Here is a 25,192-nt window from a genome sequence, read left to right as displayed (position 1 = left end):
CCAAATTTACAATGTAATCGTTACCGCTCACGCCTTTGTAATAAGCTTCTTTATAGTCATACCCATCATGATCGGAGGATTCGGCAACTGATTAGTCCCCCTCATAATCGGTGCCCCCGACATAGCATTCCCGCGAATAAACAACATAAGCTTTTGACTCCTCCCCCCATCATTCCTCCTCCTACTAGCCTCATCCACTGTAGAAGCTGGCGCCGGCACAGGCTGAACTGTCTACCCTCCCCTAGCAGGTGACCTTGCCCACGCCGGAGCTTCAGTAGACCTGGCTATCTTCTCACTCCACTTAGCCGGTATCTCCTCCATCCTTGGGGCCATCAACTTTATCACCACAGCCATCAACATAAAACCCCCCGCACTCTCACAATACCAAACCCCACTATTTGTCTGATCCGTACTAATTACCGCCATCCTACTCCTTCTATCACTCCCCGTACTCGCCGCCGGTATTACAATATTACTAACTGATCGAAACCTAAACACCACATTCTTCGACCCCGCTGGAGGAGGAGACCCAATCCTGTACCAACACCTATTCTGATTCTTCGGACACCCAGAAGTCTATATTCTGATCCTACCGGGGTTCGGAATCATCTCACACGTAGTCACGTACTACTCAGGCAAAAAGGAGCCCTTCGGCTACATGGGAATAGTCTGAGCCATACTATCCATCGGCTTCCTAGGATTCATCGTCTGAGCTCACCACATGTTTACAGTAGGAATAGACGTTGATACCCGAGCCTACTTTACATCAGCCACTATAATCATTGCCATCCCTACCGGAATCAAAGTATTTAGCTGACTAGCCACCCTGCACGGAGGAACAATCAAATGAGACCCCCCCCTATGAGCTCTAGGATTTATCTTCCTATTTACCATCGGAGGATTAACAGGAATCGTTCTTGCAAACTCTTCCCTAGACATCGCCCTGCACGACACGTACTACGTAGTTGCCCACTTCCACTATGTCCTATCCATAGGCGCCGTCTTTGCCATTCTAGCAGGATTTACTCACTGATTCCCACTACTCACTGGGTTTACCCTACACCAAACATGAGCAAAAGCCCACTTCGGGGTAATATTTACAGGAGTAAACCTAACGTTCTTCCCCCAGCACTTCCTAGGCCTAGCAGGAATACCCCGACGATACTCGGACTATCCCGACGCCTACACACTATGAAACACCATTTCCTCCTAGTCCTAGGACTTAGAGAAACTCCAGTACTAAAAATAGTAAACACAAGCAATAATTTCATATACTTCACTCTCACTCACCACTCAACTATCAGCTAACCACACCCCCGTCCACATAGCTTAACACAAAGCATGGCACTGAAGTTGCCAAGATGGCATAAAACATGCCTGCGGACAAAAGACTTAGTCCTAACCTTACGGTTGGTTTTTGCTAAATATATACATGCAAGTATCCGCGCCCCAGTGTAAACGCCCTCGACCACCTACCCCCATACAGGCCTTGAGGAGCGGGTATCAGGCACACCCAAGTAGTAGCCCAAGACGCCTCGCTAAGCCACGCCCCCACGGGTATTCAGCAGTAATTAACATTAAGCAATGAGTGCAAACTTGACTTAGTTATAGCAACAGCCTAACTTCAAGGGTTGGTAAATCTTGTGCCAGCCACCGCGGTCATACAAGAAACCCAAATCAACCGTCCTATTGACACGGCGTAAAGAGTGGTAAAATGCCTATCCTAGCTAACTAAGATCAAAATGCAACTGAGCTGTCATAAGCCCAAGATGCACCTAAACACACCATTAAGATGATCTTAGGAACTAACGACTGATTTAAACCCACGAAAGCCAGGGCCCAAACTGGGATTAGATACCCCACTATGCCTGGCCCTAAATCTTGATACTTACTTTACCGAAGTATCCGCCAGAGAACTACGAGCACAAACGCTTAAAACTCTAAGGACTTGGCGGTGCCCCAAACCCACCTAGAGGAGCCTGTTCTACAATCGATAATCCCCGATTAACCCAACCACCCCTTGCCAACACAGCCTACATACCGCCGTCGCCAGCCCACCTCGAATGAGAGCACAACAGTGGACACAATAGCACCCCGCTAATAAGACAGGTCAAGGTATAGCCTATGGAGTGGAAGAAATGGGCTACATTCCCTATTCATAGGGCACACGGAAAGAAGCGTGAAACCACTTCTGGAAAGCGGATTTAGCAGTAAAGTGGGACAATAGAGCCTACTTTAAGCCGGCCCTGGGGCACGTACATACCGCCCGTCACCCTCCTCAAAAGCCACATCCCACATAACTAATACCATAAATACGCTGAAGATGAGGTAAGTCGTAACAAGGTAAGTGTACCGGAAGGTGTACTTAGAATATCAAGACGTAGCTATAACACCAAAGCACTCAGCTTACACCTGAAAGATATCTACTAGACCGGATCGTCTTGAAGCCCCCCCTCTAGCTCAACCACACAAATAGTACACCAAAACTAAAGAATTTACTAAACTAATTAAACTAAAGCATTTTACAGTCTTAGTATAGGCGATAGAAAAGACACTTAGACGCGATAGAGACCCCAGTACCGTAAGGGAAAGATGAAATAGCAGTGAAACAATCAAAGCGACAGACAGCAAAGATCAACCCTTGTACCTTTTGCATCATGGTTTAGCGAGAACAACCAAGCAAAGTGAACTAAAGTTTGCCCCCCCGAAACCCAAGCGAGCTACTTTCAAGCAGTTAAAGAGAGCGAACCCGTCTCTGTTGCAAAAGAGTGGGATGACTTGTCAGTAGAGGTGAAAAGCCAACCGAGCTGGGTGATAGCTGGTTACCTGTGAAACGAATCTAAGTTCCCCCTTAATCCTCCCTACCGGACATCCTGAACCCTAATGAGATGATTAAGAGCTATTTAATGGAGGGACAGCTCCATTAAAAAAGGACACAACCTCGACTAGCGGATAATTCTTACTACTGATCCTACCGTGGGCCCTAAAGCAGCCATCAAAAAAGAGTGCGTCAAAGCTCCACCACCTAAAAATACCAAAATAAGATGATTCCCTTATCACAAACAGGTCAACCTATGAATATAGGAGAATTAATGCTAAAATAAGTAACTCAGGGCCACACCCCTCTAACGGCGCAAGCTTACATAGAAACATTATTAACAGACCTAGACAGATACAAAAACCCCTACAAGACCACGTATTAACTAACCCTGTTAACCCGACTCAGGAGCGCCTATAAGAGCGATTAAAATCTGTGAAAGGAACTCGGCAAATTAATAAGGCCCGACTGTCTACCAAAAACATAGCCTTCAGCAAATTAAACAAGTATTGAAGGTGATGCCTGCCCGGTGACTTAGGTTTAACGGCCGCGGTATCCTAACCGTGCAAAGGTAGCGCAATCAATTGTCCCATAAATCGAGACTTGTATGAATGGCTAAACGAGGTCTTAACTGTCTCTCACAGATAATCAGTGAAATTGATCTCCCCGTGCAAAAGCGGGGATGTGAACATAAGACGAGAAGACCCTGTGGAACTTAAAAATCAACGACCACCACGAATCCTCAATCAACCCCACTGGGGCCACTACCATCGCAGAGCCTGGTCGATATTTTTCGGTTGGGGCGACCTTGGAGGAGAACAAATCCTCCAAAAACAAGACCATACCTCTTTACCTAGAGCTACCCCTCAAAGTGCTAACAGTGACCAGACCCAATATAATTGATTAATGGACCAAGCTACCCCAGGGATAACAGCGCAATCCCCCTCAAGAGCCCATATCGACAGGGGGGTTTACGACCTCGATGTTGGATCAGGACATCCTAATGGTGCAGCCGCTATTAAGGGTTCGTTTGTTCAACGATTAACAGTCCTACGTGATCTGAGTTCAGACCGGAGCAATCCAGGTCGGTTTCTATCTATGACACACTCTCCCCAGTACGAAAGGACCGGGAAAGTGGGGCCAATACCACAAGCACGCCCCCCCCCTCTAAGCAGTGAAACCAACTAAACCGTGAAGAGGGCCTTCCCCCACCACTTTCAATCCTAGAAAAGGACCAGCTAGAGTGGCAGAGCCCGGCAAGTGCAGAAGGCTTAAGCCCTTTCCCCAGAGGTTCAAATCCTCTCCCTAGCTTCACCCATGATTCAAATAACAACACTAAGCTGCCTCGTTATATCCCTCCTATACATCATCCCAATCCTGATTGCCGTAGCCTTCCTAACCCTAGTAGAACGGAAAATCCTAAGCTACATACAATCCCGCAAAGGCCCTAACGTTGTCGGGCCTTTTGGCCTACTTCAACCATTTGCGGACGGACTGAAACTATTTACCAAAGAGCCCATCCGACCCTCTACCTCTTCCCCACTTCTATTCATTCTGATACCAATACTAGCCCTTGTCCTAGCCCTCACCACTTGAGCACCACTACCACTCCCATTTCCCCTAGCAGATCTAAACCTCGGAGTTCTCTTCCTAATAGCCATGTCAAGCCTAGCCGTCTACTCAGTCCTATGATCAGGCTGAGCCTCGAACTCAAAATACGCACTAATCGGAGCCCTACGGGCAGTAGCACAGACCATTTCATACGAAGTGACACTGGCCATAATCCTGCTATCAATAATCATACTAAGCGGAAGCTACACACTCAGCTCCTTTGCCGTCGCACAGGAGCCTCTATACTTCATTTTCTCCTCATGACCCCTAGCAATAATATGATACGTATCCACCCTAGCAGAGACAAACCGAGCTCCTTTTGACCTCACAGAGGGTGAATCTGAGCTAGTCTCAGGGTTTAACGTTGAATACGCCGCAGGACCCTTCGCCTTATTCTTCCTAGCTGAATATGCGAACATTATGCTAATAAATACACTTACAGCCATCATATTCCTAAACCCAAGCGCCCTAGGGCCACCCACAGAACTATTCCCCGTCATCCTAGCCACAAAAGTCCTCCTACTATCTTCTGGTTTCTTATGGGTCCGAGCTTCATACCCACGATTCCGATATGACCAACTAATGCACCTACTATGAAAAAACTTCCTACCCCTCACACTAGCTCTGTGCCTCTGACACATCAGCATACCTATCTGCTATGCAGGCCTACCTCCTTACATAAGGAAATGTGCCTGAACTACAAAGGGTCACTATGATAAAGTGAACATAGAGGTATAACAGCCCTCTCATTTCCTGTTGACCTTAGAAAAGTAGGAATTGAACCCACACAAGAGAAATCAAAATTCTCCATACTTCCCTTATATTATTTTCTAGTAGAGTCAGCTAATCAAGCTATCGGGCCCATACCCCGAAAATGATGGTTTAACCCCCTCCTCTACTAATGAACCCTTACGCGACCCCAATCATAACCTTCAGCCTCATCTTGGGCACCACAATCACAATTTCCAGCAACCACTGAGTTCTGGCCTGGACAGGACTGGAGATCAACGCACTAGCCATCATTCCCCTAATTGCCAAATCCCACCACCCACGAGCAGTAGAAGCCGCAACGAAATACTTCCTAACCCAAGCAGCTGCTTCCGCCCTGGTCCTATTCTCTAGCATAACCAATGCCTGAGTCACCGGCCAATGAGACATCACACAAATAAACCACCCAACCTCCTGTCTACTACTGACAGCAGCAATCGCTATTAAACTGGGCCTAGTGCCATTTCACTTCTGATTCCCAGAAGTACTACAAGGATCGCCACTAATAACAGCCCTGCTACTCTCGACCCTCATAAAATTCCCCCCACTAACCCTGCTCCTACTAACATCCAAATCCCTCGACCCAGCTCTACTCACCGCCATGGCCCTAGCCTCAACAGCACTAGGAGGCTGAATAGGACTGAACCAAACACAAACACGCAAAATCCTAGCCTTCTCGTCCATCTCCCACTTAGGCTGAATCGCCATCATCCTAGTTTACAGCCCCAAATTGGCCTTACTTACCTTCTACCTATACACAATCATAACATCAGCCGTATTCCTAGCCCTTAACAAAATCAAAGCCCTTAACCTATCCATGATCACAACCTCATGAACAAAAACCCCAGTGCTAAACGCCACCCTAATACTAGTACTTTTATCCCTAGCAGGCCTCCCCCCATTAACAGGCTTTATACCAAAGTGACTTATCATCCAAGAACTAACTAAACAGGAAATAACACCAGCAGCCATGGCAATTTCCATGCTATCACTGCTCAGCCTCTTCTTCTACCTACGCCTCGCATACCACTCAACAATTACCCTTCCCCCCAACTCCTCTAACCACATAAAACAATGATACACTAGCAAAGCCCCAAGCACACCTACTGCGGTCCTTGCCTCACTATCAATCCTCTTACTTCCCCTGTCCCCAATAATACATGCCATTGTCTAGAAACTTAGGATAACACCCCAAACCGAAGGCCTTCAAAGCCTTAAATAAGAGTTAAACCCTCTTAGTTTCTGCACATTAAGACTTACAGAATATTAACCTGTATCTTCTGAATGCAAGTCAGACGCTTTAATTAAGCTAAAGCCTCCCTAGACAGATGGGCTTCGATCCCACAAAACTCTAGTTAACAGCTAAATGCCTAAACCAATTGGCTTCTGCCTACAAAGACCCTGACGCACCCTAGTGCGCATCGATGAGCTTGCAACTCAACATGAATTTCACTACAGAGCCGATAAGAAGAGGAATTAAACCTCTGTAAAAAGGACTACAGCCTAACGCTTCAACACTCAGCCATCTTACCCGTCACCTTCATCAACCGATGACTATTTTCCACTAACCATAAGGATATTGGCACCCTGTACCTCATCTTCGGGGCATGAGCAGGAATAGTCGGCACCGCACTCAGCCTATTAATCCGCGCAGAACTAGGACAACCAGGAACTCTCCTAGGCGACGACCAAATTTACAATGTAATCGTTACCGCTCACGCCTTTGTAATAAGCTTCTTTATAGTCATACCCATCATGATCGGAGGATTCGGCAACTGATTAGTCCCCCTCATAATCGGTGCCCCCGACATAGCATTCCCGCGAATAAACAACATAAGCTTTTGACTCCTCCCCCCATCATTCCTCCTCCTACTAGCCTCATCCACTGTAGAAGCTGGCGCCGGCACAGGCTGAACTGTCTACCCTCCCCTAGCAGGTGACCTTGCCCACGCCGGAGCTTCAGTAGACCTGGCTATCTTCTCACTCCACTTAGCCGGTATCTCCTCCATCCTTGGGGCCATCAACTTTATCACCACAGCCATCAACATAAAACCCCCCGCACTCTCACAATACCAAACCCCACTATTTGTCTGATCCGTACTAATTACCGCCATCCTACTCCTTCTATCACTCCCCGTACTCGCCGCCGGTATTACAATATTACTAACTGATCGAAACCTAAACACCACATTCTTCGACCCCGCTGGAGGAGGAGACCCAATCCTGTACCAACACCTATTCTGATTCTTCGGACACCCAGAAGTCTATATTCTGATCCTACCGGGGTTCGGAATCATCTCACACGTAGTCACGTACTACTCAGCCGAAGGAGCCCTTCGGCTACATGGGAATAGTCTGAGCCATACTATCCATCGGCTTCCTAGGATTCATCGTCTGAGCTCACCACATGTTTACAGTAGGAATAGACGTTGATACCCGAGCCTACTTTACATCAGCCACTATAATCATTGCCATCCCTACCGGAATCAAAGTATTTAGCTGACTAGCCACCCTGCACGGAGGAACAATCAAATGAGACCCCCCCCTATGAGCTCTAGGATTTATCTTCCTATTTACCATCGGAGGATTAACAGGAATCGTTCTTGCAAACTCTTCCCTAGACATCGCCCTGCACGACACGTACTACGTAGTTGCCCACTTCCACTATGTCCTATCCATAGGCGCCGTCTTTGCCATTCTAGCAGGATTTACTCACTGATTCCCACTACTCACTGGGTTTACCCTACACCAAACATGAGCAAAAGCCCACTTCGGGGTAATATTTACAGGAGTAAACCTAACGTTCTTCCCCCAGCACTTCCTAGGCCTAGCAGGAATACCCCGACGATACTCGGACTATCCCGACGCCTACACACTATGAAACACCATTTCCTCCTAGTCCTAGGACTTAGAGAAACTCCAGTACTAAAAATAGTAAACACAAGCAATAATTTCATATACTTCACTCTCACTCACCACTCAACTATCAGCTAACCACACCCCCGTCCACATAGCTTAACACAAAGCATGGCACTGAAGTTGCCAAGATGGCATAAAACATGCCTGCGGACAAAAGACTTAGTCCTAACCTTACGGTTGGTTTTTGCTAAATATATACATGCAAGTATCCGCGCCCCAGTGTAAACGCCCTCGACCACCTACCCCCATACAGGCCTTGAGGAGCGGGTATCAGGCACACCCAAGTAGTAGCCCAAGACGCCTCGCTAAGCCACGCCCCCACGGGTATTCAGCAGTAATTAACATTAAGCAATGAGTGCAAACTTGACTTAGTTATAGCAACAGCCTAACTTCAAGGGTTGGTAAATCTTGTGCCAGCCACCGCGGTCATACAAGAAACCCAAATCAACCGTCCTATTGACACGGCGTAAAGAGTGGTAAAATGCCTATCCTAGCTAACTAAGATCAAAATGCAACTGAGCTGTCATAAGCCCAAGATGCACCTAAACACACCATTAAGATGATCTTAGGAACTAACGACTGATTTAAACCCACGAAAGCCAGGGCCCAAACTGGGATTAGATACCCCACTATGCCTGGCCCTAAATCTTGATACTTACTTTACCGAAGTATCCGCCAGAGAACTACGAGCACAAACGCTTAAAACTCTAAGGACTTGGCGGTGCCCCAAACCCACCTAGAGGAGCCTGTTCTACAATCGATAATCCCCGATTAACCCAACCACCCCTTGCCAACACAGCCTACATACCGCCGTCGCCAGCCCACCTCGAATGAGAGCACAACAGTGGACACAATAGCACCCCGCTAATAAGACAGGTCAAGGTATAGCCTATGGAGTGGAAGAAATGGGCTACATTCCCTATTCATAGGGCACACGGAAAGAAGCGTGAAACCACTTCTGGAAGGCGGATTTAGCAGTAAAGTGGGACAATAGAGCCTACTTTAAGCCGGCCCTGGGGCACGTACATGGTTAAACATGACTGTTAGTAGTGTGGTGAGCCATAGTGGGAAGGCTAGGGCTATGTTCATAGATAGTTGGGTGGTTGGGGTGAATGTATATGGAAGGAGGCCTAGAAGGTTGATTGTAAGAAGTATGATTATTAGGGATGTAAATATTATGGCTCATTTGTGGCCATTTTTGTTGAGTGGGACTATTAGTTGTTTTGTGATTAGGTGAAGGAGTCATGTTTGGATAGTAGAAAGGCGGTTGTTGATTCATCGGTTGTTTGGGGACGGGAATAGTAGGGCTGGGAAGAGTAGGGATAGTAGGATTAAGGGGATGCCAAATAGATTGGGGCTGGAAAATTGGTCAAAGAAGCTTAGGTTCATGGTCAGGATCATGGTGTGGGTTTGGTAGTGAGGGAGGTCTTATTTGATGGGGGGTTGGTTGTGGTGAAGGCTAGTAGTTTTGGTTGGATGAGGAGTGCTAGGGTTAATCAGGTTATAATTATGATTGAAAATCATGGTGCGGGGTTAAGCTGTGGCATATCATTAAGGAGGGGGAAGTCCCTCTTTGGCTAGCTTAAAAGGCTAGTGCTGTTGCATAGCTTCTTAATGATTAGGATGATGATAGAAGGGACGATCAGGCCTCGAAATGTGGGAGTGGGGTTGATTCTACTACAATGGGTATGTAGCTGTGATTAGCCCCGCAAATTTCTGAGCATTGTCCGTAAAAAATCCCAGGCCGGGTGGTAATGAATGAAGTTTGGTTTAGTCGGCCTGGGATTGCGTCTGTTTTAACTCCGAGCGTTGGGACTGCTCAGGAGTGGAGTACGTCTCCTGCAGTAATGATCACGCGGATGGGGGATTCTATTGGGATAACTACGCGGTGGTCAACTTCTAGCAGTCGGAAGTGGCCGTTGGGTAAGTCTGGGGTGGGCACTATGTAGGAGTCGAATGATAGGTCTTTGAAGTCTGTGTATTCGTAGCTTCAGTATCATTGGTGGCCGATGGCTTTTAGGGTGAGGTCTGGTTCGTCGATTTCATCCATTATGTAGAGGATTTGTAGGGATGGGAGGGCGAGGAGTACCAGGACGATAGCAGGTAGGATTGTCCAGATCAGCTCTACTTCTTGGGCGTCTACAGCATTGGACGAGAGTTTTTCTGTTAGTATGTGGGCTAAAAGGTAGAGAACTAGGCTGCAGATAGCTAGGGCAACGATTAGGGCGTGGTCGTGGAATTCAACGAGTTCTTCTATGATGGGTGATGAGGCGTCTTGGAATCCTAGTTGGGAGTGGTTGGCCACATGAGATGTACAGGATTTTTACCTGTGATTTAGTCTTGACAAGGCTATGTAATTGGTTTACTAACGTCTCATAAGAAAGAAGCATGAGCGGTTAACCTCCTGGGAGACCCAGAAAACTTCACCCCAGCAAACCCACTAGTAACCCCACCACACATCAAGCCAGAATGATACTTCCTATTCGCCTACGCCATCCTACGTTCAATCCCAAATAAACTAGGAGGCGTATTAGCACTGGCCGCCTCCGTACTGATCCTATTCCTAATCCCATTCCTGCACAAATCAAAACAACGAGCAATAACATTCCGACCACTCTCCCAGCTCCTATTCTGAGTACTAGTCGCCGACCTCCTCGTCCTAACATGAGTAGGAAGCCAACCCGTCGAACACCCATTCATCATCATCGGCCAACTCGCTTCAATCGCCTACTTCACTATCCTCCTATTTCTCCTCCCCGCCGCAAGCGCCCTAGAAAACAAAATACTCAACTGCTAAATACTCTAATAGTTTATAAAAACATTGGTCTTGTAAACCAAAGATTGAAGACTTACCACTTCTTAGAGTACCCCAAACTCAGAAAAAAAGGACTCAAACCTTTATCTCCAGCTCCCAAAGCTGGCATTTTCAATAAACTATTCTCTGACCCTAACCCCTAAACCGCCCGAATAGCACCCCGCGACAACCCCCGCACAAGCTCCAATACAACAAACAAAGTCAACAACAGCCCCCAACCCGCCACTAAAAACATCCCTGCCCCATGTGAATAAAACATGGAAACTCCACTAAAATCCGACCGAACAACAAACACCCCAACATTATTCACAGTAGAAACCCCGAACTTCCAAGCCCCCATAAACCCCCCAAACACCAACCCCCCAAAAACAATTGCCACAAACGCTACTGCACATCCAATCACCCGTCAATCCCCCCAAGCCCCAGGGAAAGGCTCCGCTGCTAAAGCTACTGAATAAACAAACACCACCAGCATACCCCCCAAATACACCATAAACAGCACTAAAGCCACGAACGAAACCCCAAGGCCCAGCAACCACCCGCACCCCGCCACAGACGCTAACACCAAACCAACAACCCCATAATACGGCGAAGGATTCGACGCCACACCCAAAACACCCACCGCAAAGCAAATCCCTAAAAAAAACATAAAATAAGTCATTATTCCTGCCCGGACACTACCCGAGGCCTGCGGCTCGAAAAGCCGCCATTGTTCTCAACTACAGGAACTAACCGCAAGCCCCCAATAATTCTACCCCATCTATGCCATTATGCTTAACCCCCCCCCCCTCCCCCCCCGAGGCGGGGGTATTTGGTTATGCATATTCGTGCATAAATTTATATACCCCATATACATACATACTATAGTACCAGTAATATACATTATATACGGACTATCTTATAAGCAGGTGCTAAACCCATACATGTACACGGCCATTAAACCCTTAAACACACTCCTACCAAACCACCCGGCATGAATGTTCTAGGACCATACCCCACAACACCCAATACAACTCCACTCAAGTGCATAACAAGACCCCATTTTAATGAATGCTCACAGGACATGCTCCAACAACAACTCTCCACCACATATCTCATGCAGTTCGTATCAGACGGATTTATTAATCGTACTCCTCACGTGAAATCAGCAACCCGTTGCACATAATGTCCGGTATGACTAGCTTCAGGCCCATACGTTCCCCCTAAACCCCTCGCCCTCCTCACATTTTTGCGCCTCTGGTTCCTCGGTCAGGGCCATCCATTGGGTTCACTCACCCCTCCTTGCCCTTCAAAGTGGCATCTGTGAGTACTTTCACCTTCTCAATGCGTAATCGCGGCATGTTCCAGCTTTTTGGCGCCTCTGGTTCCTCTTATTTTTTCCGGGGTTACCTCACAGGTGGCTATTCCCAGTGATCTCGGGGGTCCCACAATCTAAGCCTGGACACACCTGCCTCACGGCCTATCCTATATTTCAAGGGTCCCTCGATGAGACGGTTGGCGTATATGGGGAATCATCCTGACACTGATGCACTTTGACCACATTCAGTTAATGTTACCTCCACCCTCCGGGTTAAATGGGGCTATTGGATGAATGCTCGTTGGACATAGCACAAAACAACAAATCATTAAGCGCAACCCCTGCGCTTCACAAACTAAACCAGTAAACTTTCGCTAACCACCATGTAGCATAAACCTTCATCGCCCAATCCCAGCAAACTACCTCTAAAACTCCATTAATCATCCCTTCCATGACATCATCGGAACGATGTATATATACACACAAACACATACAAAATAACTTAAACTTATTAGAGAAACTCCAGTACTAAAAATAGTAAACACAAGCAATAATTTCATATACTTCACTCTCACTCACCACTCAACTATCAGCTAACCACACCCCCGTCCACATAGCTTAACACAAAGCATGGCACTGAAGTTGCCAAGATGGCATAAAACATGCCTGCGGACAAAAGACTTAGTCCTAACCTTACGGTTGGTTTTTGCTAAATATATACATGCAAGTATCCGCGCCCCAGTGTAAACGCCCTCGACCACCTACCCCCATACAGGCCTTGAGGAGCGGGTATCAGGCACACCCAAGTAGTAGCCCAAGACGCCTCGCTAAGCCACGCCCCCACGGGTATTCAGCAGTAATTAACATTAAGCAATGAGTGCAAACTTGACTTAGTTATAGCAACAGCCTAACTTCAAGGGTTGGTAAATCTTGTGCCAGCCACCGCGGTCATACAAGAAACCCAAATCAACCGTCCTATTGACACGGCGTAAAGAGTGGTAAAATGCCTATCCTAGCTAACTAAGATCAAAATGCAACTGAGCTGTCATAAGCCCAAGATGCACCTAAACACACCATTAAGATGATCTTAGGAACTAACGACTGATTTAAACCCACGAAAGCCAGGGCCCAAACTGGGATTAGATACCCCACTATGCCTGGCCCTAAATCTTGATACTTACTTTACCGAAGTATCCGCCAGAGAACTACGAGCACAAACGCTTAAAACTCTAAGGACTTGGCGGTGCCCCAAACCCACCTAGAGGAGCCTGTTCTACAATCGATAATCCCCGATTAACCCAACCACCCCTTGCCAACACAGCCTACATACCGCCGTCGCCAGCCCACCTCGAATGAGAGCACAACAGTGGACACAATAGCACCCCGCTAATAAGACAGGTCAAGGTATAGCCTATGGAGTGGAAGAAATGGGCTACATTCCCTATTCATAGGGCACACGGAAAGAAGCGTGAAACCACTTCTGGAAGGCGGATTTAGCAGTAAAGTGGGACAATAGAGCCTACTTTAAGCCGGCCCTGGGGCACGTACATACCGCCCGTCACCCTCCTCAAAAGCCACATCCCACATAACTAATACCATAAATACGCTGAAGATGAGGTAAGTCGTAACAAGGTAAGTGTCCCGGAAGGTGTACTTAGAATATCAAGACGTAGCTATAACACCAAAGCACTCAGCTTACACCTGAAAGATATCTACTAGACCGGATCGTCTTGAAGCCCCCCCTCTAGCTCAACCACACAAATAGTACACCAAAACTAAAGAATTTACTAAACTAATTAAACTAAAGCATTTTACAGTCTTAGTATAGGCGATAGAAAAGACACTTAGACGCGATAGAGACCCCAGTACCGTAAGGGAAAGATGAAATAGCAGTGAAACAATCAAAGCGACAGACAGCAAAGATCAACCCTTGTACCTTTTGCATCATGGTTTAGCGAGAACAACCAAGCAAAGTGAACTAAAGTTTGCCCCCCCGAAACCCAAGCGAGCTACTTTCAAGCAGTTAAAGAGAGCGAACCCGTCTCTGTTGCAAAAGAGTGGGATGACTTGTCAGTAGAGGTGAAAAGCCAACCGAGCTGGGTGATAGCTGGTTACCTGTGAAACGAATCTAAGTTCCCCCTTAATCCTCCCTACCGGACATCCTGAACCCTAATGAGATGATTAAGAGCTATTTAATGGAGGGACAGCTCCATTAAAAAAGGACACAACCTCGACTAGCGGATAATTCTTACTACTGATCCTACCGTGGGCCCTAAAGCAGCCATCAAAAAAGAGTGCGTCAAAGCTCCACCACCTAAAAATACCAAAATAAGATGATTCCCTTATCACAAACAGGTCAACCTATGAATATAGGAGAATTAATGCTAAAATAAGTAACTCAGGGCCACACCCCTCTAACGGCGCAAGCTTACATAGAAACATTATTAACAGACCTAGACAGATACAAAAACCCCTACAAGACCACGTATTAACTAACCCTGTTAACCCGACTCAGGAGCGCCTATAAGAGCGATTAAAATCTGTGAAAGGAACTCGGCAAATTAATAAGGCCCGACTGTTTACCAAAAACATAGCCTTCAGCAAATTAAACAAGTATTGAAGGTGATGCCTGCCCGGTGACTTAGGTTTAACGGCCGCGGTATCCTAACCGTGCAAAGGTAGCGCAATCAATTGTCCCATAAATCGAGACTTGTATGAATGGCTAAACGAGGTCTTAACTGTCTCTCACAGATAATCAGTGAAATTGATCTCCCCGTGCAAAAGCGGGGATGTGAACATAAGACGAGAAGACCCTGTGGAACTTAAAAATCAACGACCACCGCGAATCCTCAATCAACCCCACTGGGGCCACTACCATCGCAGAGCCTGGTCGATATTTTTCGGTTGGGGCGACCTTGGAGGAGAACAAATCCTCCAAAAACAAGACCATACCTCTTTACCTAGAGCTACCCCTCAAAGTGCTAACAGTGACCAGACCCAATATAATTGATTAATGGACCAAGCTACCCCAGGGATAACAGCGCAATCCCCCTCAAGAGCCCATATCGACAGGGGGGTTTACGACCTCGATGTTGGATCAGGACATCCTAATGGTGCAGCCGCTATTAAGGGTTCGTTTGTTCAACGATTAACAGTCCTACGTGATCTGAGTTCAGACCGGAGCAATCCAGGTCGGTTTCTATCTATGACACACTCTCCCCAGTACGAAAGGACCGGGAAAGTGGGGCCAATACCACAAGCACGCCCCCCCCCCTCTAAGCAGTGAAACCAACTAAACCGTGAAGAGGGCCTTCCCCCACCACTTTCAATCCTAGAAAAGGACCAGCTAGAGTGGCAGAGCCCGGCAAGTGCAGAAGGCTTAAGCCCTTTCCCCAGAGGTTCAAATCCTCTCCCTAGCTTCACCCATGATTCAAATAACAACACTAAGCTGCCTCGTTATATCCCTCCTATACATCATCCCAATCCTGATTGCCGTAGCCTTCCTAACCCTAGTAGAACGGAAAATCCTAAGCTACATACAATCCCGCAAAGGCCCTAACGTTGTCGGGCCTTTTGGCCTACTTCAACCATTTGCGGACGGACTGAAACTATTTACCAAAGAGCCCATCCGACCCTCTACCTCTTCCCCACTTCTATTCATTCTGATACCAATACTAGCCCTTGTCCTAGCCCTCACCACTTGAGCACCACTACCACTCCCATTTCCCCTAGCAGATCTAAACCTCGGAGTTCTCTTCCTAATAGCCATGTCAAGCCTAGCCGTCTACTCAGTCCTATGATCAGGCTGAGCCTCGAACTCAAAATACGCACTAATCGGAGCCCTACGGGCAGTAGCACAGACCATTTCATACGAAGTGACACTGGCCATAATCCTGCTATCAATAATCATACTAAGCGGAAGCTACACACTCAGCTCCTTTGCCGTCGCACAGGAGCCTCTATACTTCATTTTCTCCTCATGACCCCTAGCAATAATATGATACGTATCCACCCTAGCAGAGACAAACCGAGCTCCTTTTGACCTCACAGAGGGTGAATCTGAGCTAGTCTCAGGGTTTAACGTTGAATACGCCGCAGGACCCTTCGCCTTATTCTTCCTAGCTGAATATGCGAACATTATGCTAATAAATACACTTACAGCCATCATATTCCTAAACCCAAGCGCCCTAGGGCCACCCACAGAACTATTCCCCGTCATCCTAGCCACAAAAGTCCTCCTACTATCTTCTGGTTTCTTATGGGTCCGAGCTTCATACCCACGATTCCGATATGACCAACTAATGCACCTACTATGAAAAAACTTCCTACCCCTCACACTAGCTCTGTGCCTCTGACACATCAGCATACCTATCTGCTATGCAGGCCTACCTCCTTACATAAGGAAATGTGCCTGAACTACAAAGGGTCACTATGATAAAGTGAACATAGAGGTATAACAGCCCTCTCATTTCCTGTTGACCTTAGAAAAGTAGGAATTGAACCCACACAAGAGAAATCAAAATTCTCCATACTTCCCTTATATTATTTTCTAGTAGAGTCAGCTAATCAAGCTATCGGGCCCATACCCCGAAAATGATGGTTTAACCCCCTCCTCTACTAATGAACCCTTACGCGACCCCAATCATAACCTTCAGCCTCATCTTGGGCACCACAATCACAATTTCCAGCAACCACTGAGTTCTGGCCTGGACAGGACTGGAGATCAACGCACTAGCCATCATTCCCCTAATTGCCAAATCCCACCACCCACGAGCAGTAGAAGCCGCAACGAAATACTTCCTAACCCAAGCAGCTGCTTCCGCCCTGGTCCTATTCTCTAGCATAACCAATGCCTGAGTCACCGGCCAATGAGACATCACACAAATAAACCACCCAACCTCCTGTCTACTACTGACAGCAGCAATCGCTATTAAACTGGGCCTAGTGCCATTTCACTTCTGATTCCCAGAAGTACTACAAGGATCGCCACTAATAACAGCCCTGCTACTCTCGACCCTCATAAAATTCCCCCCACTAACCCTGCTCCTACTAACATCCAAATCCCTCGACCCAGCTCTACTCACCGCCATGGCCCTAGCCTCAACAGCACTAGGAGGCTGAATAGGACTGAACCAAACACAAACACGCAAAATCCTAGCCTTCTCGTCCATCTCCCACTTAGGCTGAATCGCCATCATCCTAGTTTACAGCCCCAAATTGGCCTTACTTACCTTCTACCTATACACAATCATAACATCAGCCGTATTCCTAGCCCTTAACAAAATCAAAGCCCTTAACCTATCCATGATCACAACCTCATGAACAAAAACCCCAGTGCTAAACGCCACCCTAATACTAGTACTTTTATCCCTAGCAGGCCTCCCCCCATTAACAGGCTTTATACCAAAGTGACTTATCATCCAAGAACTAACTAAACAGGAAATAACACCAGCAGCCATGGCAATTGCCATGCTATCACTGCTCAGCCTCTTCTTCTACCTACGCCTCGCATACCACTCAACAATTACCCTTCCCCCCAACTCCTCTAACCACATAAAACAATGATACACTAGCAAAGCCCCAAGCACACTTACTGCGGTCCTTGCCTCACTATCAATCCTCTTACTTCCCCTGTCCCCAATAATACATGCCATTGTCTAGAAACTTAGGATAACACCCCAAACCGAAGGCCTTCAAAGCCTTAAATAAGAGTTAAACCCTCTTAGTTTCTGCACATTAAGACTTACAGAATATTAACCTGTATCTTCTGAATGCAAGTCAGACGCTTTAATTAAGCTAAAGCCTCCCTAGACAGATGGGCTTCGATCCCACAAAACTCTAGTTAACAGCTAAATGCCTAAACCAATTGGCTTCTGCCTACAAAGACCCTGACGCACCCTAGTGCGCATCGATGAGCTTGCAACTCAACATGAATTTCACTACAGAGCCGATAAGAAGAGGAATTAAACCTCTGTAAAAAGGACTACAGCCTAACGCTTCAACACTCAGCCATCTTACCCGTCACCTTCATCAACCGATGACTATTTTCCACTAACCATAAGGATATTGGCACCCTGTACCTCATCTTCGGGGCATGAGCAGGAATAGTCGGCACCGCACTCAGCCTATTAATCCGCGCAGAACTAGGACAACCAGGAACTCTCCTAGGCGACGACCAAATTTACAATGTAATCGTTACCGCTCACGCCTTTGTAATAAGCTTCTTTATAGTCATACCCATCATGATCGGAGGATTCGGCAACTGATTAGTCCCCCTCATAATCGGTGCCCCCGACATAGCATTCCCGCGAATAAACAACATAAGCTTTTGACTCCTCCCCCCATCATTCCTCCTCCTACTAGCCTCATCCACTGTAGAAGCTGGCGCCGGCACAGGCTGAACTGTCTACCCTCCCCTAGCAGGTGACCTTGCCCACGCCGGAGCTTCAGTAGACCTGGCTATCTTCTCACTCCACTTAGCCGGTATCTCCTCCATCCTTGGGGCCATCAACTTTATCACCACAGCCATCAACATAAAACCCCCCGCACTCTCACAATACCAAACCCCACTATTTGTCTGATCCGTACTAATTACCGCCATCCTACTCCTTCTATCACTCCCCGTACTCGCCGCCGGTATTACAATATTACTAACTGATCGAAACCTAAACACCACATTCTTCGACCCCGCTGGAGGAGGAGACCCAATCCTGTACCAACACCTATTCTGATTCTTCGGACACCCAGAAGTCTATATTCTGATCCTACCGGGGTTCGGAATCATCTCACACGTAGTCACGTACTACTCAGCCGAAGGAGCCCTTCGGCTACATGGGAATAGTCTGAGCCATACTATCCATCGGCTTCCTAGGATTCATCGTCTGAGCTCACCACATGTTTACAGTAGGAATAGACGTTGATACCCGAGCCTACTTTACATCAGCCACTATAATCATTGCCATCCCTACCGGAATCAAAGTATTTAGCTGACTAGCCACCCTGCACGGAGGAACAATCAAATGAGACCCCCCCAATACTATGAGCTCTAGGATTTATCTTCCTATTTACCATCGGAGGATTAACAGGAATCGTTCTTGCAAACTCTTCCCTAGACATCGCCCTGCACGACACGTACTACGTAGTTGCCCACTTCCACTATGTCCTATCCATAGGCGCCGTCTTTGCCATTCTAGCAGGATTTACTCACTGATTCCCACTACTCACTGGGTTTACCCTACACCAAACATGAGCAAAAGCCCACTTCGGGGTAATATTTACAGGAGTAAACCTAACGTTCTTCCCCCAGCACTTCCTAGGCCTAGCAGGAATACCCCGACGATACTCGGACTATCCCGACGCCTACACACTATGAAACACCATTTCCTCCTAGTCCTAGGACTTAGAGAAACTCCAGTACTAAAAATAGTAAACACAAGCAATAATTTCATATACTTCACTCTCACTCACCACTCAACTATCAGCTAACCACACCCCCGTCCACATAGCTTAACACAAAGCATGGCACTGAAGTTGCCAAGATGGCATAAAACATGCCTGCGGACAAAAGACTTAGTCCTAACCTTACGGTTGGTTTTTGCTAAATATATACATGCAAGTATCCGCGCCCCAGTGTAAACGCCCTCGACCACCTACCCCCATACAGGCCTTGAGGAGCGGGTATCAGGCACACCCAAGTAGTAGCCCAAGACGCCTCGCTAAGCCACGCCCCCACGGGTATTCAGCAGTAATTAACATTAAGCAATGAGTGCAAACTTGACTTAGTTATAGCAACAGCCTAACTTCAAGGGTTGGTAAATCTTGTGCCAGCCACCGCGGTCATACAAGAAACCCAAATCAACCGTCCTATTGACACGGCGTAAAGAGTGGTAAAATGCCTATCCTAGCTAACTAAGATCAAAATGCAACTGAGCTGTCATAAGCCCAAGATGCACCTAAACACACCATTAAGATGATCTTAGGAACTAACGACTGATTTAAACCCACGAAAGCCAGGGCCCAAACTGGGATTAGATACCCCACTATGCCTGGCCCTAAATCTTGATACTTACTTTACCGAAGTATCCGCCAGAGAACTACGAGCACAAACGCTTAAAACTCTAAGGACTTGGCGGTGCCCCAAACCCACCTAGAGGAGCCTGTTCTACAATCGATAATCCCCGATTAACCCAACCACCCCTTGCCAACACAGCCTACATACCGCCGTCGCCAGCCCACCTCGAATGAGAGCACAACAGTGGACACAATAGCACCCCGCTAATAAGACAGGTCAAGGTATAGCCTATGGAGTGGAAGAAATGGGCTACATTCCCTATTCATAGGGCACACGGAAAGAAGCGTGAAACCACTTCTGGAAGGCGGATTTAGCAGTAAAGTGGGACAATAGAGCCTACTTTAAGCCGGCCCTGGGGCACGTACATGGTTAAACATGACTGTTAGTAGTGTGGTGAGCCATAGTGGGAAGGCTAGGGCTATGTTCATAGATAGTTGGGTGGTTGGGGTGAATGTATATGGAAGGAGGCCTAGAAGGTTGATTGTAAGAAGTATGATTATTAGGGATGTAAATATTATGGCTCATTTGTGGCCATTTTTGTTGAGTGGGACTATTAGTTGTTTTGTGATTAGGTGAAGGAGTCATGTTTGGATAGTAGAAAGGCGGTTGTTGATTCATCGGTTGTTTGGGGACGGGAATAGTAGGGCTGGGAAGAGTAGGGATAGTAGGATTAAGGGGATGCCAAATAGATTGGGGCTGGAAAATTGGTCAAAGAAGCTTAGGTTCATGGTCAGGATCATGGTGTGGGTTTGGTAGTGAGGGAGGTCTTATTTGATGGGGGGTTGGTTGTGGTGAAGGCTAGTAGTTTTGGTTGGATGAGGAGTGCTAGGGTTAATCAGGTTATAATTATGATTGAAAATCATGGTGCGGGGTTAAGCTGTGGCATATCATTAAGGAGGGGGAAGTCCCTCTTTGGCTAGCTTAAAAGGCTAGTGCTGTTGCATAGCTTCTTAATGATTAGGATGATGATAGAAGGGACGATCAGGCCTCGAAATGTGGGAGTGGGGTTGATTCTACTACAATGGGTATGTAGCTGTGATTAGCCCCGCAAATTTCTGAGCATTGTCCGTAAAAAATCCCAGGCCGGGTGGTAATGAATGAAGTTTGGTTTAGTCGGCCTGGGATTGCGTCTGTTTTAACTCCGAGCGTTGGGACTGCTCAGGAGTGGAGTACGTCTCCTGCAGTAATGATCACGCGGATGGGGGATTCTATTGGGATAACTACGCGGTGGTCAACTTCTAGCAGTCGGAAGTGGCCGTTGGGTAAGTCTGGGGTGGGCACTATGTAGGAGTCGAATGATAGGTCTTTGAAGTCTGTGTATTCGTAGCTTCAGTATCATTGGTGGCCGATGGCTTTTAGGGTGAGGTCTGGTTCGTCGATTTCATCCATTATGTAGAGGATTTGTAGGGATGGGAGGGCGAGGAGTACCAGGACGATAGCAGGTAGGATTGTCCAGATCAGCTCTACTTCTTGGGCGTCTACAGCATTGGACGAGAGTTTTTCTGTTAGTATGTGGGCTAAAAGGTAGAGAACTAGGCTGCAGATAGCTAGGGCAACGATTAGGGCGTGGTCGTGGAATTCAACGAGTTCTTCTATGATGGGTGATGAGGCGTCTTGGAATCCTAGTTGGGAGTGGTTGGCCACATGAGATGTACAGGATTTTTACCTGTGATTTAGTCTTGACAAGGCTATGTAATTGGTTTACTAACGTCTCATAAGAAAGAAGCATGAGCGGTTAACCTCCTGGGAGACCCAGAAAACTTCACCCCAGCAAACCCACTAGTAACCCCACCACACATCAAGCCAGAATGATACTTCCTATTCGCCTACGCCATCCTACGTTCAATCCCAAATAAACTAGGAGGCGTATTAGCACTGGCCGCCTCCGTACTGATCCTATTCCTAATCCCATTCCTGCACAAATCAAAACAACGAGCAATAACATTCCGACCACTCTCCCAGCTCCTATTCTGAGTACTAGTCGCCGACCTCCTCGTCCTAACATGAGTAGGAAGCCAACCCGTCGAACACCCATTCATCATCATCGGCCAACTCGCTTCAATCGCCTACTTCACTATCCTCCTATTTCTCCTCCCCGCCGCAAGCGCCCTAGAAAACAAAATACTCAACTGCTAAATACTCTAATAGTTTATAAAAACATTGGTCTTGTAAACCAAAGATTGAAGACTTACCACTTCTTAGAGTACCCCAAACTCAGAAAAAAAGGACTCAAACCTTTATCTCCAGCTCCCAAAGCTGGCATTTTCAATAAACTATTCTCTGACCCTAACCCCTAAACCGCCCGAATAGCACCCCGCGACAACCCCCGCACAAGCTCCAATACAACAAACAAAGTCAACAACAGCCCCCAACCCGCCACTAAAAACATCCCTGCCCCATGTGAATAAAACATGGAAACTCCACTAAAATCCGACCGAACAACAAACACCCCAACATTATTCACAGTAGAAACCCCGAACTTCCAAGCCCCCATAAACCCCCCAAACACCAACCCCCCAAAAACAATTGCCACAAACGCTACTGCACATCCAATCACCCGTCAATCCCCCCAAGCCCCAGGGAAAGGCTCCGCTGCTAAAGCTACTGAATAAACAAACACCACCAGCATACCCCCCAAATACACCATAAACAGCACTAAAGCCACGAACGAAACCCCAAGGCCCAGCAACCACCCGCACCCCGCCACAGACGCTAACACCAAACCAACAACCCCATAATACGGCGAAGGATTCGACGCCACACCCAAAACACCCACCGCAAAGCAAATCCCTAAAAAAACATAAAATAAGTCATTATTCCTGCCCGGACACTACCCGAGGCCTGCGGCTCGAAAAGCCGCCATTGTTCTCAACTACAGGAACTAACCGCAAGCCCCCAATAATTCTACCCCATCTATGCCATTATGCTTAACCCCCCCCCCCTCCCCCCCCGAGGCGGGGGTATTTGGTTATGCATATTCGTGCATAAATTTATATACCCCATATACATACATACTATAGTACCAGTAATATACATTATATACGGACTATCTTATAAGCAGGTGCTAAACCCATACATGTACACGGCCATTAAACCCTTAAACACACTCCTACCAAACCACCCGGCATGAATGTTCTAGGACCATACCCCACAACACCCAATACAACTCCACTCAAGTGCATAACAAGACCCCATTTTAATGAATGCTCACAGGACATGCTCCAACAACAACTCTCCACCACATATCTCATGCAGTTCGTATCAGACGGATTTATTAATCGTACTCCTCACGTGAAATCAGCAACCCGTTGCACATAATGTCCGGTATGACTAGCTTCAGGCCCATACGTTCCCCCTAAACCCCTCGCCCTCCTCACATTTTTGCGCCTCTGGTTCCTCGGTCAGGGCCATCCATTGGGTTCACTCACCCCTCCTTGCCCTTCAAAGTGGCATCTGTGAGTACTTTCACCTTCTCAATGCGTAATCGCGGCATGTTCCAGCTTTTTGGCGCCTCTGGTTCCTCTTATTTTTTCCGGGGTTACCTCACAGGTGGCTATTCCCAGTGATCTCGGGGGTCCCACAATCTAAGCCTGGACACACCTGCCTCACGGCCTATCCTATATTTCAAGGGTCCCTCGATGAGACGGTTGGCGTATATGGGGAATCATCCTGACACTGATGCACTTTGACCACATTCAGTTAATGTTACCTCCACCCTCCGGGTTAAATGGGGCTATTGGATGAATGCTCGTTGGACATAGCACAAAACAACAAATCATTAAGCGCAACCCCTGCGCTTCACAAACTAAACCAGTAAACTTTCGCTAACCACCATGTAGCATAAACCTTCATCGCCCAATCCCAGCAAACTACCTCTAAAACTCCATTAATCATCCCTTCCATGACATCATCGGAACGATGTATATATACACACAAACACATACAAAATAACTTAAACTTATTAGAGAAACTCCAGTACTAAAAATAGTAAACACAAGCAATAATTTCATATACTTCACTCTCACTCACCACTCAACTATCAGCTAACCACACCCCCGTCCACATAGCTTAACACAAAGCATGGCACTGAAGTTGCCAAGATGGCATAAAACATGCCTGCGGACAAAAGACTTAGTCCTAACCTTACGGTTGGTTTTTGCTAAATATATACATGCAAGTATCCGCGCCCCAGTGTAAACGCCCTCGACCACCTACCCCCATACAGGCCTTGAGGAGCGGGTATCAGGCACACCCAAGTAGTAGCCCAAGACGCCTCGCTAAGCCACGCCCCCACGGGTATTCAGCAGTAATTAACATTAAGCAATGAGTGCAAACTTGACTTAGTTATAGCAACAGCCTAACTTCAAGGGTTGGTAAATCTTGTGCCAGCCACCGCGGTCATACAAGAAACCCAAATCAACCGTCCTATTGACACGGCGTAAAGAGTGGTAAAATGCCTATCCTAGCTAACTAAGATCAAAATGCAACTGAGCTGTCATAAGCCCAAGATGCACCTAAACACACCATTAAGATGATCTTAGGAACTAACGACTGATTTAAACCCACGAAAGCCAGGGCCCAAACTGGGATTAGATACCCCACTATGCCTGGCCCTAAATCTTGATACTTACTTTACCGAAGTATCCGCCAGAGAACTACGAGCACAAACGCTTAAAACTCTAAGGACTTGGCGGTGCCCCAAACCCACCTAGAGGAGCCTGTTCTACAATCGATAATCCCCGATTAACCCAACCACCCCTTGCCAACACAGCCTACATACCGCCGTCGCCAGCCCACCTCGAATGAGAGCACAACAGTGGACACAATAGCACCCCGCTAATAAGACAGGTCAAGGTATAGCCTATGGAGTGGAAGAAATGGGCTACATTCCCT

At 47.1% G+C, this 25,192-nt stretch overlaps 1 long non-coding RNA gene across 1 annotated transcript in view; it reads right to left on the bottom strand.

Moving 5' to 3' along the window:
- LOC308176322 overlaps nt 1-25,192 on the bottom strand; it is a 54,911-nt gene that overhangs the window by 18,525 nt on the left and 11,194 nt on the right. The window contains exons 2-3 of the long non-coding RNA XR_013938228.1: nt 18,951-19,264; nt 32-7,742 (exon numbers count right to left, since the gene is read on the bottom strand). This is a non-coding gene — a long non-coding RNA (uncharacterized lncRNA). The remainder of the gene's footprint in view (nt 1-31; nt 7,743-18,950; nt 19,265-25,192) is intronic.

The sequence above is a fragment of the Anser brachyrhynchus genome (assembly GCF_964034855.1).
Source record: "Anser brachyrhynchus genome assembly, chromosome: 12".
In the NCBI taxonomy this organism is placed as follows: Eukaryota; Metazoa; Chordata; class Aves; order Anseriformes; family Anatidae; genus Anser; species Anser brachyrhynchus.
The sequence above is the reverse complement of the archived record's forward strand: the minus strand, read 5'-3'. Positions and strand labels throughout refer to the sequence as shown.